General features: G+C 38.1%; 1 long non-coding RNA gene across 1 annotated transcript; it reads right to left on the minus strand.

Moving 5' to 3' along the window:
* Positions 1–11606: 11606 nt before the first annotated feature.
* Positions 11607–13282, minus strand: LOC117818447. The gene is made up of 3 exons (XR_004632364.1): positions 13152–13282; positions 12558–12639; positions 11607–12407 (listed from the first exon to the last, which is right to left on the minus strand). It is a non-coding gene; the product is annotated as an uncharacterized LOC117818447 (long non-coding RNA).
* Positions 13283–19061: the final 5779 nt, after the last annotated feature.

A 19061-nucleotide genomic window follows, 5' to 3' on the forward strand; every position in this document is an offset into this window, starting at 1 on the left:
GGGGAACTACCTACTGTAGAAGCGCTGCCATGACTTCCCTGACACGGTTCCACTCTGACATTACTTATTGGTGAGTAAAGCTCTTGCATTACTTTCACGTCTGCTAATATATTTGTTGTGCTAAACCATAATTTGTGCATTGCACCTGTTATTATATAGCCTGTTTACCTGTGTGCGGCTCTCCATGGTATTGAAATGAGACTGTATGAAGACAGCCCGAATCCTGAACAAGGGTATTTGAATGGACGTTAGTGGATCAAACTGCTGTGGCTCTGGTCACTTTTCTCTGTAATTCATTTCTAGTCATTTTACTTTCATCTTTGCATCACTGGTTAATTCATAAAAAGACAAGCAAATCACTCAGTTTCAGTTTTACTCCTTATCCTCATTATGTGCAATATACTTTCAAACTAATGCATCCTTTAAAGGAAGGCATGTTTAATTCACACAGACCAGGCTATCAAAGAAAAAGCAATGTCTCAATATTTTATGCATTTACTCTAAGACTCTCCTCTTCTTTCATTTCTCAGTCATGTCCTCCTCCTCCTTCCTGCTTTGTTCCTTTTGCTCAGCTCATATGTAGTACGATGTAAAATATTTAACACTTATGAGGGAAGTAGGTTTTTGTGTCACAGAGTCTATAGTATCGCTCACAGCCTGATTTTAAGTGTATGTGTTGCAGTTTTCCATTCAGTCCTGAGGACATGATGAATGATACTACTTGGAGATATTTCTGGAGAAACATGGCCTGAAAAGCAGCTTCATCCAGAGTTAGTTTATAATTTACATAATAAAATACAGAATGTATGAATAAATAATGCTAACAGTCTGCATCTCATCCTACAGTCATGATTTGTGTATCTTCACTCTTTTTTAAAAAAAAACATGCACAAGGGGTAAGAGGTTAAGAACTGAGTCATGTAATCTTTCTAAACCTCTGCAGCCCAGCTGTGATGGCTCCATTGGTTTTTAGTGGTTGTTTTCTGGCATTAATCAATGGAAGCAAAAAAAGCTTTCTGGCAATCACTCAGTCCAACTGCTCACTTTTCTGTAGGGATATCAGACCCATAAAATACAGTTATCAAATCTCAGTATGGTACATGTTACATAATGGTTACTGTTACTTTGAGAGGATTGTAGTTATTGTCCTCTCTTGACATTGAAGTGAAATGAGCCATATTTAGATCTCCAGTAGGAATAAGTGTATTCCTTGCTGTTGTCCGAGTTCTGCTGTGAGAACAGCATCTTGGCCATTTGGCAACAGCATCTGGCCTCGTTCTGTAAATGCCCTGATAGCAGCTTAAATTAGGATTCATTACAGCCCTGAGGGCTGTGACACTCGCAGACAAGCACATGATTGATGCTGACCTCAAAGCTGTCATAGTGAAGGACAAAAAAGCAAAACATTTCATATTGGTGAAAGTATTACTGACACCCTTTGGGATTGCTGAAGGGTTTTAGTTCTCACTTTGTGATTGAGTGTCTTGTAGTGCCTCGTGTCTGCCTCCCACACGCCCTTGTGTGCATTTTCTCTGCTATGGAAATGTGTGATGAACAATCTATGATAGAGGGTGTGAGTGCTTTTACCTGTGGAAAAGTGCAACAGTGAGCAGCAGATTTCGATTTGATTGAAGTTTAAGTAGGAGGTCAGATGGTATGATTGTTTTTAGAGTTTTGTAAAAGCCTGGGAGCTGCAGTGGTCATATGGCTGTTGAAATTTAAAGATTTGCTACTTAAGTGCTCCAAAAACATTGAGGTGATACGTATAAATGTGAGTATTATCTGTAAGCTGAGCTATAATCTGGTGACCTACCTAAGAAGAAAATGAAGAATGAGTAACATAGCTTCCTTTTTTTCTTATTGTTATTCAATTGAATTCTTTCATTTTTATATTTGTATACATGTTTGTGCTTCATCCTGTATTTTAAAACTACAGGAAGAACTCAACTTATACTTCCTTCAGATGCTTTGCCTCAGTGTTTAGGTTAAAATATACAAAACTGTAATCACTGTGCTGTAATGAAACTCAGGGAGATTAATGAAGAATTGATTTTTTGAAGAATCAGACTGTAAACCTTTGTATTATCAGATCAATATTAAAGCAGTGAGGCCATCCAGTTTGTAATGATTAAAGCCTCTTTCAGCCCTGCATAAAACATCCAGATAACCTGTCTCTGGATCAAATGCACCCAATTTACACAGATCTCTCCCTGTCAGTCATCTAGTCTGGAGTATGTCAGCAGCAAGGTCGCAGCCATTGTTCTGTTGGTTTGTTTCTGCCCTCCCTACTCCAAAAACAAATTGGTCCCTCTTCCCTTCACTCTATTACTCCTCAGTTTGCCCATAAGGGATAACCTTACCTGCCCTGCCTCTTTCTCTCTCATCTATCTCATGCCCTCTTCTTCTGATCCCAGACTCAGATTACGACTCTTCCCTTTAAAAAAAAGCATTTTGGGGACAAATCCAAAATATATTTGGGGCCTGTCAGAAGGGCAGTCCGTGAACTGCAAGATAGGAACTCTGCACTGTGACATTGGATTGGGACACCCTCCGGGGTTATTCTCTTCAGTCTCAGGTGGACACATTACACAGTCTCATTACGAACTCAGTCAAGCACGTGAGCACGCAGCAAAGGTATGCACAGGCATGCGTACCCACACACAGAATCTGAGTATGTGAGTGTTGTAGTAAATAAGGTGTAGCATGACTGTGTAGCCTGCTAAATGAGTCAGGAGTCTAGACGGGGCTTATTAATTAATGGAAGTATTTTGTAAAGAGAGAAAAGGAGATTGATAAGTCTCTATCTAAACCACCAGAGATGTCTAACTCCCTCTTTTTCTTTTCTCTTATAACAGAATCATGCAATAATCAAACATGCAGAGAGAATATAAAAATAGGCATCTTTCATTGGCTTGTTATCAGTGATAGGTCAAGCTTTAAATTAACAGATAGAGCCATGGATTTAGCTTTATAACTCTTAATACTACCTTCCCACGTAGATTAATCATCACTGAGTCAGCGTAGGAAGAGATGGTGTGTATTTGAAGGGAGGATGGTCAAATTACAGATGACACTCAATAATAGCCCACTGTGTTGTTTTATGTTGATTATCAGTAAACAGCATTATTATTAATTCAGTGGCAGGATAAATTGACTGTAATTTTCATGTTTGGCGGCCCAAACAAAGCTTCTTTGTTTCCATCATTCTCTCCTCCTTCTCTTAAAATCCAACAACCAAGCAACTGAGCTGTGACAGCTCTATTAAGTAGGTCGAATGCACAAGATGAAAGCGAGTACAAGCACAAGCAGGCAACAATAATAAGCTTGTGGCCATTTTTTTTTCTCCAGACAAAACAACACATGGTGACCAAACGCTGTGGGATGTTTTTCCTGCTCCTCATGCTAATCAAAGGTAGATCATTTGCAACTCAATGTGGAGCCCACTTCCTCAGTGGTGAGTGGATATTGAATATTTGCAAAGGAGCTTCTCTGTAGCATGGAGGAAGCTGTTCAATTGTCTCTGAGTTGTAAATGGCCCTGCAGCTAATGTTGATTAGTACGAGAGCATGGCTGTACATGGACTGTACTGCATATTAATGTGGACATGCACTCTTTTATTCTAATGATTGGGGGTGATGCATTCTAAATGCACTTTGTGTTGTACTTTTGTTTAAATATCAATATATATTACCCTTTGGCTTTCAAATGAGCTGATTGGATGCATAGACTGTATAAATAGACTGTATAAATAATGGACGTAGTATTCGTGATGTCACCCATCTGTTTCTAAAGCGCTGTTTTGAAGCCAATTGTCGGCGGGAACCATATTGGATATGCTGAATACAACCTAACTGCTATCGAGCTAGTGTGAGGTAAAGCGGCTGGATCTGAGCCTCCTAGCCAACAACTACAGTGTTCCCGCCTGTCTATCAAGTCAGCTGTGCCCCTCATAATGGAAAACTCGTAATCTTAATATCTTCGAAATTGTCACGTTAGGAAAAAATCACACCCTGTACAGTGTGGGCTGATCGAGAAATGAGCTATCCAGACTACACTTGTTTGACTGCACAGTCTGTAAACATGTTTATTGATGCTGTATAGATCAGTTTTTTTGAATGTGTATGTAGTTTCCGGTAGTTCCAGAGCCAGCCTCAAGAGGACACTCGAGAAACTGCAGTTTTTAACACTTCCACATTGTCTTAAATTCTCGCGGCCGGAGGCTGCTGCTTGGTTGTACCAGCACGTCGTCCTTGCCTCCTTCTCCTCAGCTCGCAGGGAAGTGGCCACGGTTACATGATGTTTTTTAATTCAGAATTAATTATTCAGAATTAAATCATTCAGAATTAAAGTATTCTCCTTCGTGTTTACATGGAAATAGTAATTCCAAATTGAGGTTTACATGGAAAACACATCTAATCATCTTTATTCAATTCCGCTTAAGGTCTGGGGGTTGGGAAGGGTTCTGATTGGACAGGGTCGGGCGTGACATATTTACGTCTACTGGAAGAAAACAGACTCCAGTTCCTGCTTCTTTTATTTTCGGTTACAACATGGAAGACCACACAATAAGTACAACTTTAGTTTTGAATAAGCAGCTGGACACAAACATACTGCTTCACTTTCGTCAGCTGAGGAGGAGAAGAGAGATAGAGGACCGGAGAAGGGAGGCGGAAGACCGTACTTTGGCGAATCAAAGCCGGTTAGTGCAACAGCTGCTCTACCTCATCCTGAAATATGTGCCTGCCAGTGCGGAATATGTGCGTCATTGCGACAGGACAAGGGAAGGAGCATGCTCAGAACGACCGGAATTAATTTAAAGCAGAATGAACGTATACATGATCGAAGAATTATTCAATTCGGATTTAAAATCAGAATAAACCAGACACTTACTTCGGATTTAAGTTTAATTCGGAATGGTCATTTTCATTCGGAATAAGGTGTTTACATGGTCATTTTTAATCTTTTTAAAGAGGATTTAATTTTAATTCTGAATTAAAGAGGAATTAAAAGTCTCATGTAAATGTAGCCATTGAGCCTAGCATCATTTAGCATCAACATGCTACGGGCTGCTAACAGCTGTCCGGACACACACAGGAACAAAAATAGTAAAAACACCACTGCAAACGTAGCCAGTTTAGTGTCCATGGCCAACAAATGAGTCATTAAAAGACAAGACAGGCTCCAAATACAAAGATAACTAAACAGAAATAAAAAAAGGTCAAAAAAAGAACAACAAAGAGAGAGCTCCTGCAACAAGCAGCCACTCGAGCGGCGCTTAGAATAGTTTGATGCTTTAAGAAACCCTTGTTGTACTTCTCTCTCCTGGCACCATTTATTCCATTACTTTTTTCCACAAAGATGCTTCAATATTTTACAAAGCAATAAATGACAAAGAAAATATTATTAGCTATAACTGAAGCTGTGGACATTTGAGATGCTTAATGAGACCACATCATAATAACTTAGGACAAGATCATATGATTGTACAAGTTGTACTTTTCCTAAACTCACTACTCTTAAACTCTTTAATTTAACTCAACACAGTTTTATTATGCTTTCGGTAGCAGATCACCAATCATACATTCTAAGTGGAGCTGTGCATTTTGAACATGAAGGAATATCTTGTTTCTATTGGATTTCCGGGGAACTTATTGTAATCAGTTGAAAAGCCATTGTATTGATCTAGAGAAAGAGCGACAATGACAGGGGTAGACACTCTGGGATGTAGTTGTGAAATATTTTTCTCACAAAACCATTTACCAACCATGTATTCCTTTGGACTATTTCTCAGTACAGCACGGTTCTCAGTAAATGTGTTACAGTGGAAAAGGAGCTTTAAGACTGATTTAGAGTGGAACGTCTTTGCCAATTTTCACTGCAGTTCCATTTGGTGTGAAAAACTGTCCACTTTAATGTTCCAAGTTGAAATGTAGCTGTGCTGATTTAAATTTGCTACAACCTTTCTTTCAGCATGAAGTAGAAAACTGAGTATCAAAATGGTTTTCATCTCTTTGCTTGTTTAATAGACAAGGGCACAAGAACAGACTGTGTTGGATTTTAATTCCTTGTCTCTCTTTCGGTTTTGTTCTATGAATATAGAATTTTTTAGACAATTCTTCAAAACGTATTAATTCGAAAGTTAGATATTATAAATGGCATGAACACCGGGTTTAATAGCTCTTCACTTAAAGATTTTAAACGTGGCATTAGGAGTTTATTAGTTTACCCCACGCACGTTTCATACCAGAATATCTTGTGGCAAAACCTACATAGATTTGCATGTTAAAAAAACAAACAAACATGCTCTCACTTTAAGAAGTCTCTCTTAGTCTCCTCTATTCCTCTTTCCAACCCCAACTTGGTCGAGGCAGATGGCCGTCTTGCATGGGTGTAGTTCTGCTCTGGGTTTCTGCCTGTTGAAGAGAAGTTTTTTCCTTGCCGCTGTGACTGACTGGATTGCTGCAGGGTGCTCATGGAGGATTAAGATGAGATAGGCCTGAGTCTTTCCCTGTCTTGATGTTGGGTCTCTGTTAATAGTTTAGAATAGAGTATGGTCTAGACCTGCTATGTTTGTAAAGGCGTCCTGAGATAATGTTTGTTGTGATTTGGTGCTACACAAATAAAGACTGATTGATTGATTGATTGTTCATGTTGAGGCATGTCTGTGTCCCTGGATGTTAGGTTCAGTGCTCTCTACAGCAGGGGTTCCCAAACTTTTTATTATGTGACCCCCAAAATAACAGTGCCAGAGACTGGAGACCCCCACTGTCCAGACGTGGTTAAATGTTCTGTCCAAAAACCTACAGATATCTTTGTAATTTAAAGAAGGCTATCGCAAGATAATTTCTTTAGGGGTCATGTGGCAACAAAGTAAAGAAGAAAAGTTGATGACGTTTTATATTTACATTGTTGTATCTAAAATGTACAAATTTTGTACATAATTTTACAACAAAAGGATAAAATATGCAATTTTAGATCATTCTAAGTTTTTATTGGTTTTTTAAAGGCATCCCAAGGAGTCCTGACCCCCACTTTGGGAACCACTGCTCTACACTACATTAACAGGGCTTATGTTGTATGATCCACGATGACATATTTCCAACATTTCAGTACAGTAAAATAGTAAAAATGATAAAAAAAATGTGTTTAAATGACTAGTTATTGAGTCCAACCACTGCTTGATTCTCTGCTTGTTGGCAGGCCATCATAACATGGAGTAAACAGACAGCGAGTGGACGTGACTGCAGCTGTCCTAAAACATCAGTGTGAAGGGATGTACCTCATGGCTTGGCAGAGATATGCAGAATTATTCACTTGAAGGCCTGTTCTGTTTATTTAAGGCATCCTGTGTGTCAGGTGAAATAAAAATAACAGTGGTGACATGTAGTGGAAGCCTGTTGATATAGCTTTTTATTCATCACACCATCAGTGACATCTTTTAACTAAAAATAGGATGAGTAGGGGATCAGGTTGATACTAAAATATACACATAAAGAGCTTTTTACATTTCTACTTTACCTGAGAATTTTTAAAAAGATTATCTGTTATTGTCTCATAACAAAGCCTATACAGGAAGTGAACGTGCCAGCGAATGTCACTTAAATCTGTCTCCCTTTGAGAGACATTTGCCTTTTTATCTTTTGGGTAGTGTTAAAGGGAACCAACGGATTAATCAGGATATACTTTGGAACATAAGGTCATCTGACAGTTGACATGTAGTATTAGGACTTTTAAGGAAATCTGTAATTAATGAAGTTTGGATTATAGATGTAATTTTAGCTCAGAGATTGGTGCTTCGGTGAAACAAGACTGACGGGTTTTTATGGCCGGCGGTTAACAGTGTAGTATTCCATAGAGATTGGGAGTTATGATCTATCCCATACCTGCCTTGTTACTCAAAATTATGACCTGAATGGGCAACAGAAACGGGAAAAACTCAGTTCTCTTTTTATTGAAAACAGACTATAATCAGGCAAAGCTGCACCCGATGAATTAGGGTGCAATGCCTCTCTGGAGGAGGTCGCATTGTAGCATGTTATATTGCTGTTGGCTGAGGTGATCTGGAACATTTCAAATATGTTTTGCATACAACTAGTTTAAACCATTCATTCAACCACAGTTCAATCAGCCACAGAAAACCCATTAGTTCATTAATGTTGTTACATTGTGTGTCTCTGTGCAGCTGTTCAGGAAATTGGGACTGTGACAGTAGGAGATTAACATTATTCTGGCACATGATCATCCCATTAGTGTAACCCACGGTAGTCAAAATAGCATCACTTTGGTATTTCTATGCTCTGATTCTGTCTGAATGCTGACCAGGGATCAGCTGATTGTCAGCTCAGCCGTAAACTGACTGCATCAAATCAGTGTGTATCTAAAACAAAAAGAGAACAGGGATGTTCTGTACCTTTGTCTTAAGCACTGCTGGTCTTTCAGCTGGATGCGGCTGAAGAGGGAAGGGACTTGGTGCCACCTACTGGTGCAAAGCTGATGTGGAGTGGATCTCTGGAGAGAGGAGGGAGGAAACTGGCAGAATATGATAAGAGAGGCTTTTGGCTGACTGTGTGGATCATGTGAAGCTTAGCTTTCCATTAATATCAAACTAGGGTCACTCTCTGCACACTGTCCCTACTCTTCTCTAAGAGACACTTTTACTTCAGCTTCAAAAATGTTTTGTTCTTAGACATCTGATATGGTTAGATAGAAGTCCCGTAATCAAAAGAATGTGAACGAATAACTGTATGGAAGCATGTATGTACCAAAATTAAAATGAAAAAAGCCAATTTGAAAATTAAAGTACATTAACAGAAATGCTTTTTTTATTTTCTAAATATGTGCGCATTATTTGACTCATAAATATAATTAATATTCAATAATCCTATTTTAATTTTCATCTTCAACAATGCTAATTATGTTACATAATTAAAATGAAAAAGAAAATGACATTTGCTTTTTAATTTTCAAAAAATGCCCCTCCTAAATTAGTATCATAATTCAAATTAAAAAGAAATTTTGAAAATTAAAATGCATTCACAGAAAGGCTTTTTAATTTTCAGAATGAATCCACATTTTTTTACTCACAAAATAAAAATAAAAAGCATTCCTTCCTTTTTCATTTTAACTTTCATCTTCAAGCGTGCACATTTTGTAACAATTAAAATGAAAACGTATGTGTGATGCCTTTCAGACGCAATGACTTTTGACCCAAAGAAGGGTTTTTTGAGAAAGACGTACACCATCAAAACACACTGTTGAGGCATATTCAGGTTTTATTTGGTTGTTTAATTTTTGGCTATGCAGTAAGATTATCTTATTATTAGGGAAATATGTGACTGTTCTCACTGGAGTCAAGTGTCTGTTGTGCCAGGCCTAATCCAACATCTTGGACTGTATTCTGAGTACTACAGCAGTCTGCCAGGCTCAGACAGCTTCACTGCCGTTTTCCCCTCTCCACTGCAAAAAGCCTCAAAATTTTGTTTTCTTTCAATTGATATTTTTAATCCTACACTAAGGAATTAATCATAAAAAGTAATTTTGAATCAGGACAGGTTATTTTTTATCAATTCATTAAAAACACTTCAGGATACATTATTTCAATTGGGCACTTTTTTTATCTAGACGAGGATGCTGTCCTGTCCAGACCTGCACCTGTTACATTTTGAAGAGCTTGTTTATTCTTCCAGCTCGTTTTTAAAGCATGTGAAGTAGTCTCATTTGATCCTATTTTTCCCATGCACAGTTGAAATCAGTATGCCTCTTATGTTGTGATGATGTGGTGATTTTAAAAATCAGCAATGCTGAGTAGTACATATCTATTGAGCAATCATGGCCACTCAAATCCATTGACTGCAGAAAATAAATGAACTATAGCCCAATATGATAGATCCATCAGTTTCCTGACACAATCAATCAATCAATCAATCAATCAATCAATCAATCAATCAATCAATCAATCAATCAATCAATCAATCAATCAATCAATCTGTACTTGTAAAGCGCCAAATCACAACAAACGTTATCTTAAGACGCTTTTAGAAACAGAGCAGGCCTAGACCGTACTCTAGGTTATATTATTAACAAAGACCCAACATCAAGAAAGGATACAATCCAGTCCCCACTTACTGACAGGACTCAGTCTTATCTCATCTTAACCCACCATGAGCATTGCACCTTGCAGTATTTAGCTAGTTACAGCGGCAAGAAAAAATGTCCTTTTTACAGGCAGAAACCACGAGCAGAACTAGACTCATGTAAGACAGCCATCTGTCTCGACTGAGATGGGGTTGGAAAGATGGCTAGAGGAATAACAGAGAGAGAGTGGGAGAGATGATTGTGATGAGACGAACAGTAGTAGTAGTAGTAGTAGTAGCTGTTGCAGCAGCAGGACATCTATGGCAGTGACTCAGTGGAAACTACGAGACAATGGAGCTCAGGGACTCCAGAAAGGTCTATGGTTAATAACTTTAGTGGGACAGGGAGAGTTTAAGTAAGTGATTGTGGGGGCTTCCATCAGTCTGCAAATATACTATGAAATATTGACCGGGATATATTACATGATTAATTGAATAGTCAGACCCCCTCCCCCCTACCTCTGCTTGGTGTTTTACTCTCTGGTCATAGGTTGTTGTAGACTTGTGTTAAGTGAGTTTTAACGAGCAAAGTTTGTACTTGAACTCATTTTTCTTTCGAAGAAGTCCCCCCACAGAGCTCTGTGATCGCTAAGGAGTGCTCTGCAGTTTTCTCCAGTTCCAAATCTCACTGAAGCCCACCTGTTTTACCAACACCTGGCGTTGATGCTTTCTGCTGGTGCTTAGAAAGCTTCCAGATGGCCACAGCCACGAGGGGCTTGTATTTCATTACAGCTAGGCCCTGGTTAAAATAATGATAAGGATATCCCTAAGATGAGATAGTAGTCACATTAAATACAATTTTTTTTAGAAATCATGACTCATATTTAGTGTAACTGTTCCCTTAAAGGTGTTTACTGACCCATAGTGAGCATTGTATTACGATTAATTAACTTTTTTCTATCTAATTTAAAAGCCACTTGTTGACTGCCTACAGATGTTAATACAACCTGCTGCTTTTTATGCTACTGAATCATGTAGCAAAATAAACATTATGATGCTCCACCTTGCATGGAGACATTTTCCATCCCCTGACCTCTTAGAATTCAGATTGAAGACCCCTATTTTAAACCTTTGTCCTGAAATATGCAAATGATTATTATTTTTTGCCTTTAGGGCTGGGATTGTAAGATTGAATAGATACTCAGATGAATTTCAGATGAATGTGAATTTATTTTGGCTGATTGTAACATTTTAATCTATGAATCTGTAAATGCTGTACGTTTTGCAACAGAACTGTTCTCTCTAGTGAGCAGATTCATTGTATCTCTGAAGACTTCCTTCTAAAGAACAGAGGAACTTGGTGTACCGAGCGTTCTTAAAGTGGGCGTAGGAAGATAAAATGAAAGGGAACCTGTACAGCAAAGAAAAGGTTACTAAAAGCTCAGCTTTCATTTTCAGAAATCACATTGACACACACTGCAGCACTGTCACTCTGCAAAGTACAGACAAATGCATTGTTGTTAATCTAATAAGTCAGTTTTGTTTTGATGCACATAGTTTTATTTATGGAGCTTAATACTTCATGAAGCACAGCAAAGAGACAAATGGAAAATGTAGTTATAGTCTTTCAGCTCTCATCTTCAAATCTCTTCCACTTAGAAGGAGAGAAAGGATTGAAAAGATAATTAAAATGATTCTTGATTTTTGTAATCTTGCTCTCTTTTTTGGGAGTTTTCTTCTCTTGTTTCTCAAGTATGGGCTTTGCTGCTGCTGTTTCCTGTTTTCCAATACTCTGTGCTGCATCTAGCGTTACTTTGACTTGTTTTCCTCTAACTTCTTGTTGGTCCATCCACTCCTTCCATTGTTTCTCCATCAGCTCATCCTCCTTATTTGTTCTATCTATTTTGACCCTCTCCTCACATTTTTGTTCCTGGGGCTTGAAGCTTGGTTTGACCCAAAAAGGATTCTTTGAACTTTCCCCCATCCTCTGATTCTACCATCTCTTGCTCATATCTTGTTAGGATGCTGTTAGTATCAGTAGATGTTTCAGAAAAGTTCAAGTTCTTTGTCTTCGGGTCCAGGCACTCATCCTTATCCTCTTCCTCCATGTCCCCCTGCCATATGTAACATTGGGATTCCTGTTCCTCTATATGTCTTTCCAACAGCTTCTGAAGGTCATCCAGCGGCTTAATAATGTGGTTCATTCTCAGGATGAGTCCCACAAGAAAGGACTCTAAAGGCAGCTATCTGAGTTGCTTGCGCACCTGTTTTTTAACCGTCTTGTTGATCCATACGATGTTGATCCTCCTGTTGTTTGCTGCCTGATTTATCCTCCTGAGCAGTTTTCAAGATAGAAGAAGTTGTTTAGTAGGGGAACATTTAACTAATAATCTATCCAGTAATGACATATCTACAGATAGGAGACTGAAAAAGGAAACAACAAAAATATAGTCTTTACCCCACAAACAAGTGTGAGAGATGTACCTGATGCAAGAAGAAATTAGATGCTTCTGTCTGCCTTTTTCTGCCATCAGGATACCTCTCTGTACTCTGGAACCCTTCTCCACTAATGCCATGATACAAAGTTGTCATCATTGCAGTTGTCATGTTTTTATGTTTTTAATTCTCAATGTAAAGTACATTGAGATTACGTGTAATGCAATGTGCTTTATAAATAAAATTGCTATTGCTATTAAGTTAACCAGTGTTTCTCTATTTAAAATGACAAAATATGAAATATGGCCATATATTTGGGCACCTAAATCTGACCCAAAAAGCTTAAACATTTGTAAGAAAAGTAAGAAACAGGCATTATACTATCTCTTTAAATAATTTGTTTAGTTGTATATGTTTAAAAATGAAAATTAAAGTGTTAATTTGTCATAGGTATGAGTTAAAACAAGAACTGATTTTGGTCTTGTAGCATGAAAACTAGCTTCAACAGTCAGAGACACTTAGGAATAACCCTTGTTCAAAAATGATATGACACTAATGTCATGTCTTCAAATATTGCAATAAGTCATCAAAACATAAAATCAGCATAAATGGATGCAGTGTTATAACACAAAATGGACTTACCTCAAATAATGAGCCGATGAAATATCTTCTTTCTTCTTTTTGTAACTGCACTGACTGGACTTGTGATTTTTTTTCTGTATTTATTTGAAATTCAACTTTTTAACATATGTTCCAGAACAATGTTGTCATGAGACCCAGGGCTTTCAAATTACTTTTTAACTCTGCTTTCTTATTTATAATATGGTTGTGTTAAATACTTGATTCTAATAGGTCATAACCACTTGACAACATTTATCAATTTTGATAAGCAAAGGCAAGACTAGGGACAACCTGATCACACATGTCAAATCATCCCATGAGAGGAGTTACAACACATCTGGTGTACTGTTTATGATTTCACCTCTTCCTGTTGACAGCCTGACATAAACATTACATTCTGATAGCATCAATAGACAACATGGTGGATATTTTTAATATTTCTTTCAATTTATTTGGAGAGCACAAAACTGTGGAATGGTGGTTATTGGCTGATCACTCACTAGTAGAGAAAAGAAGGTGAGAAGTGGGAAAACAGCGTAGAAGCAGCTAAAGTCCATTAAAATGTACTGTGAATGAAAGTGTGAAAATTAGTATGTAATTTTAACAGTGAAGCAGGATGAAGTTTGGACTTTACTGTGAATGAAAATATGAAGTTTATTATTCATTTGACCTAATGAATTTGTACATGGGCTGATAAGAACACAGTTGACGTTGAGGTGCTACTAACCTTCAAACTGAGGAATTAATTTTAGCTTTATGTAGTCAATTTTAAATCAATACTTATAAGTGGGGGGCTTCGTGCCGGGGTCTTGTTTCACCATATTGATATTCTATAAATATAATATAGAGATAAATACTCAGCGTTTTGTGTCAAATAGGGAAAAGATTTGTAATTCAGGCTTGTTTCCAATTCCTGTCAGAGTCCTGCCAGCTGCCAAGTGATGTTGTAGTCACCCTGTCTAACAGGTGGCTGCTATTTCTAAGTCATGATCATGACCACAGGCCTCTATAAAAAGACATGCCATGTCACAGCATTGTTTGTGTCATTTCACTTTATTTTCACTTCTTCATTGATTCCTGTCACTTTCACTCTGTTTAAATACCTATCTTTTTTTTTAATATATAAATTTACCATATGCTACTCTATCCCTCAGTCACCCCTTCATCTCTTGATGTTTCTTTTTATTCTCCATGTCAAGGACAGATAGCAGAGATGTCGAGGAGTATTCCTGACTTGTTAAAGTCTATACGAAGAGGTGTGAGGGGGACTGTATTCCATTTTCTCTTGGCATGTTGTCAGAGGCCCTTTCACCCACAAATGTGTTAATTCATAAGTGAGGCATTTGAGCACTGCAGCCCTCTTTGATGACATCTGAATCTGGGGGCATGGACAAAGGTTCCTGTTCGTGTTGGTGTGCACATCTGCTGCTGACACACATGTACTGCCTCTTAACTCACTGTCCCTCTCAGTCCTCTAACTGTATCATGTTGGTGGAAGAGTGTTTCTGTGTTGCTGTTAGGGACGTTGGACTGTTTACACCCTCTCAGCCATGAGCTCCACAGAATCAGGGGTGAGTCAAGTTGCTGTCACGGTCGTCTATTTTTGAACTAGTTAACAGCAATATCATTTTACACAATACTAGATTGTCATTTTATATTAACTGACAGCAAGTTACTGCAAAATCAGTTTTTTTTTACTTTAAAAAAATCTTAAATTGTGTAACTTTCAAGCTTTGTTTGATAAACATTTGAAGTTTAGTTCATAATATTCATTTTTCAACACATTTAATGGACAGTCTTCAGTGATTGGTTGAGGCAAATGGCTGTCTAACGTGGTCTGGTTCTGCTCGGGGTTTATACCTGTTAAAAGGACATTTTTCCTTGCCACTGTAACTAGCCAAACACTGCAAGGTGCAATGCTCATGGTGCATTAAGATGAGATCAGATCGAGTCCTGTCAGTAAGAGGGGGCTGGATCTTATCCTGTCTTGATGTTGGGTCTTTGTTGATGATTTAACTTTGAGTACGGTCTAGGCCTGCTATGTTTGTAAAAGCGTCTTGAGATAACTTTTGTTGTGATTTGGTGCTATACAAATAAAGATTGACTGATTGAGTGTTAGTGAACTTTATTCCAGATTGTTGTATATACTGTAACTTAACTTTGCCTGGACTGTACAGTATGTCAGCAACAACTCTCCAACAACGCACCTTTAAATATATACTCTTTTTATATCCTTGTGTGTGAAGTCAAATAGGCTTACAGTTAGGAAAGGCACACACAATGTGGATACCCATCACCTTTTGAGACATCAGACAACACAAATACATAAAGCTGTTTGCCAGTGTGTTTATGTAGGATGATATTTTAATGAAGTACATTGTGTTCTGTCCTGGTGTTTATTAACTATTGTTCTATGTGTGTGTATTTGTTCTCATGCATATCATTCCATTCTTATTACCTGGCTGTATCAAATACTTGATTCTGATTGGTCAAAACCCCTTAACAAGGGTTATTCCCCACAGCAAAAGCGACATTAGGGACAACCTGATTACACGTCTTATGAAATCAATCCGCAGAGAAGGAGTCTAGTACATAGCACCTGTTCTTGTTGGCTGTGTCAGGGTCCTGCTCACCTTGGATTCTTATTTGCATTACCACCTGCCCGCATACACGATCTCTTATTAGTAAAGGGAAATATACTTTTATTGTAAAAAATGTTGAAAAAAGATGCAACTATGTAGACCAGGTGTTCTCAAACTTTTCAGCCCACGACCCCCAAAATATAGGTGTAAAAGACTTGCGACCCCCACTGTCCATCAAAGTGATTTAATGTGGCTTCATTTAGCTGGTCTGGAGAAAATTAGCCTACCGACATGAGCATGTGGCTGTGTTTCCTGTGCCGTTATGAATTAACCTACTGCTACTGATGCTTTTGATAATTAACTGTTCACTAACCTTAAACTTAGGAGTCATCTGGCAAAAAGGAAGGCAGAAAACTCATTACATTTTTCTATTTTCAAGGATTTATTTCAAGTTTAGCTACTATTTTTGTCAATATTTTGACATTATAATGGGAAAAATCGACCAGCACTTTGGGAACCCCTGATGTAGATGGATCAAAACAATGCAGTGAGGTCCTGAATAAGCATGACATTCAGTCATGCTCATAAGACGCTTCTGTGACTGAAATCTGCCTGCAGAGCAAAGACAAACTTCACTTTGCTTTTCCAAATATTTTTGCTTAAGAGTGGGACTGAGGTGTCAGTCATCTTTTGGAAACTGTGAATATATTTTTTTATTAGCCATCTGTTCATCTCTTTTTTTCTCCTCACTCTTCATGTGCTTCAATCATAAAATCTCTGTTGCTGCTTTTACTCGTTTATTCTCTTAACACACTAGTGCAAAACAATTATGCAGCATGCTAGTCACTACTCTTGCTGTATGTGTGTGAGTGTGGGACCACAATGTATGTGCACTAATTAAGAGAAAAACAAATGCCTCCTTGAAAAGACCCAGAATACACTTCATATTATTCCCTTTATGCCATATGATTGTTTCAAAAAATTGGCCAAGATCATCCTAGCTTTTCATTTAAAATGCATAATCCTGTCCTGTGGTGTTACCGCAGAGCTAATATGAAATGTGTTATGGATGAGACAAGAATGAAAGACCTTATCATCACTCTTAATAAAACAAGTGCAGGGACACAGTTTTCAATACCGGAAACTCGTTCACAGAGTTCTTATTTTATGATACAGGAAGTCTCAAGAGTTAGCTTTACAGGACCAATTTGGAGCTCTATTGGTGCATAAGGAACCATGTGTGGCCGTGAGTGTGCATGTGGGTGTTCTAATGAAAGAGGATGAATCACTGGGTGAAACCTGTAAGGATTGCTACTACAATCCCTCAGGTCTGGAGTGTGGGCTTCTCTCCAGGTCTGGAGTGTAGGCTGCTGTGATGACACATTGTGTGGGGGAAGAATCCCGCAGTGTTCAAAGGAAAGCCTATGCAGTCTTGAAACATGGAGAGGAACTATTGTGGTATATCCTGCCTTTCTGGGCCTATATTTGTGTGGCAGTGTTTATTTCTGTACTTGTGAGTAATGTGGATGTAGGTAGATATTGTCTGTTGTAAATCTAGACAACGTGATGTCACGCTGTTTGTCGTGCATCATTGTTCCACACATACACAGAGGAAAATCGTGAGAGAGGAGTCAGAGATGTACTAGAACAACATTAGGCCAATGGATCATAATAAGTGCACCCACTGCAAAGTGGGTTCAGAATTAAATACAGTCTTTACAAAAAAATTCCCCACAAATGAAGCCACCTTATAGTGCTACGTTATGGTCACTTTGTAGCCAATCTCAAAAAGAGCTACTACATTAGAGTAGCGTGTTCATTTTATTAAATTCTTTCCACCCCTGCCACTGATTAAAGTCAGTGCCATTTCGATATTACCTGACTTGAACAATGGAAACCAGCCCACAGTATCATTCAGTGATGTTTTAGTCATTATCTAGAAGCTGTATTGTTTTGAAGATGTATTTGGAGTAATTTGATCAAAATGAATTGTAAGGACAAAACAAACAAAGAAAACAATGGACACATTGATCACCTCATACATTTTGGTGTCAGTTTTTAATTTAAGTCAAAATACAATCCTTCAAATCCATTTTTGAGTTGAATTAGTTTGCAAACACAAGAAGCTTATGTCTGAGAAGTCTTAGAAACCACAAGCACATTTTTGAACACAAGACAGCTGCTTGTGTATTTTGTCTGAACTATCTTTGTTTTATAGGGTTTAGAGGTCACTGGAGTTTACAACTTCTCAAGTTACATTAACCTGTCTAACTCTCAAACAGGACACATATAATTTTAACCTCAACTTCACAGGTCGGTCAGAACAAAGAGTCTCTGAACACTCAAAAGGTTAGAATACAAACAACAGGCTAAAAACTGCATGAAGGCTGGACGACATAACAGCTCTTCAATAGTGAAGCCAAAACGTTTAGAGCTCACAAATGGCTTAAGTAATGGTCATAAAGCCTGCCATCTACATGTTAACAGATGGAACATGCAAACTAGAAATTCAAATGACATAACTAAGAACATTTTCTCAGACATTGTTTCTGTTGTCATAACTTGATAAGATTAAGATATAATGCCTTGATTGACAGCTCTGTTTGCAGCTCTTGAGACACTGTTGGCACTGGATAGGTTTGACAACACTAATGTACATTGGGAGGAAAAGGAGACGTGTCGCCCATCTTTGTTTATCATCAAAACATTAGATACCCGGCTATGAAACCTCACATGTATGTACAAAATAAACATGATATTAATGTAACAATAGACAAAGAAAATACAATTAAGAAATATAATAAACAGTTGAATTTATACCTTGCACCAATATAGGAAAAAAGAAATCATGAAGACATTATTATTATCAGTTACAGCCTAGTTTAACTTGAGGCTATTTAGAGTGACAAATACAACTTCAGTTCCACCAATTATGTAAAGGTCAGAGTTATCCTTCTCCCATGTCCTCTGATTAGTGAGACCAATTACTTTGAGTTTGTCTCCACATTAGACGCTGAATGCTGGGTGGCAGTCTTGCTGAAATAGAAGCTTTCCAAGGACACTGACTCTTTCGAGCAGTAAGGAGACAGAGGGGAGACAGAGGGTTAGTCACCTGATTACCCAAGACGGGAAGATGACGGCAGTGCAAGTAACAAATGATGAAGCAAGCAAAGTCAAGGAAGAAGAATGAGACAGAAAGACATGGACTGAGACAAAAGTAAACAGAGTAGTGAGTTGAATCCATCTATAGATCCAAGGGAAGTTCTGATTCTCCCAGGGGGGGTACTGCCTCCTTTTTTGGCAGGCATTTGGGCAAGTCAGCTTTTACCAAGACCATGCCCTTTGTGCT

This window comes from Notolabrus celidotus, chromosome 9, assembly GCF_009762535.1.
Source record: "Notolabrus celidotus isolate fNotCel1 chromosome 9, fNotCel1.pri, whole genome shotgun sequence".
NCBI lineage: Eukaryota > Metazoa > Chordata > Actinopteri > Labriformes > Labridae > Notolabrus > Notolabrus celidotus.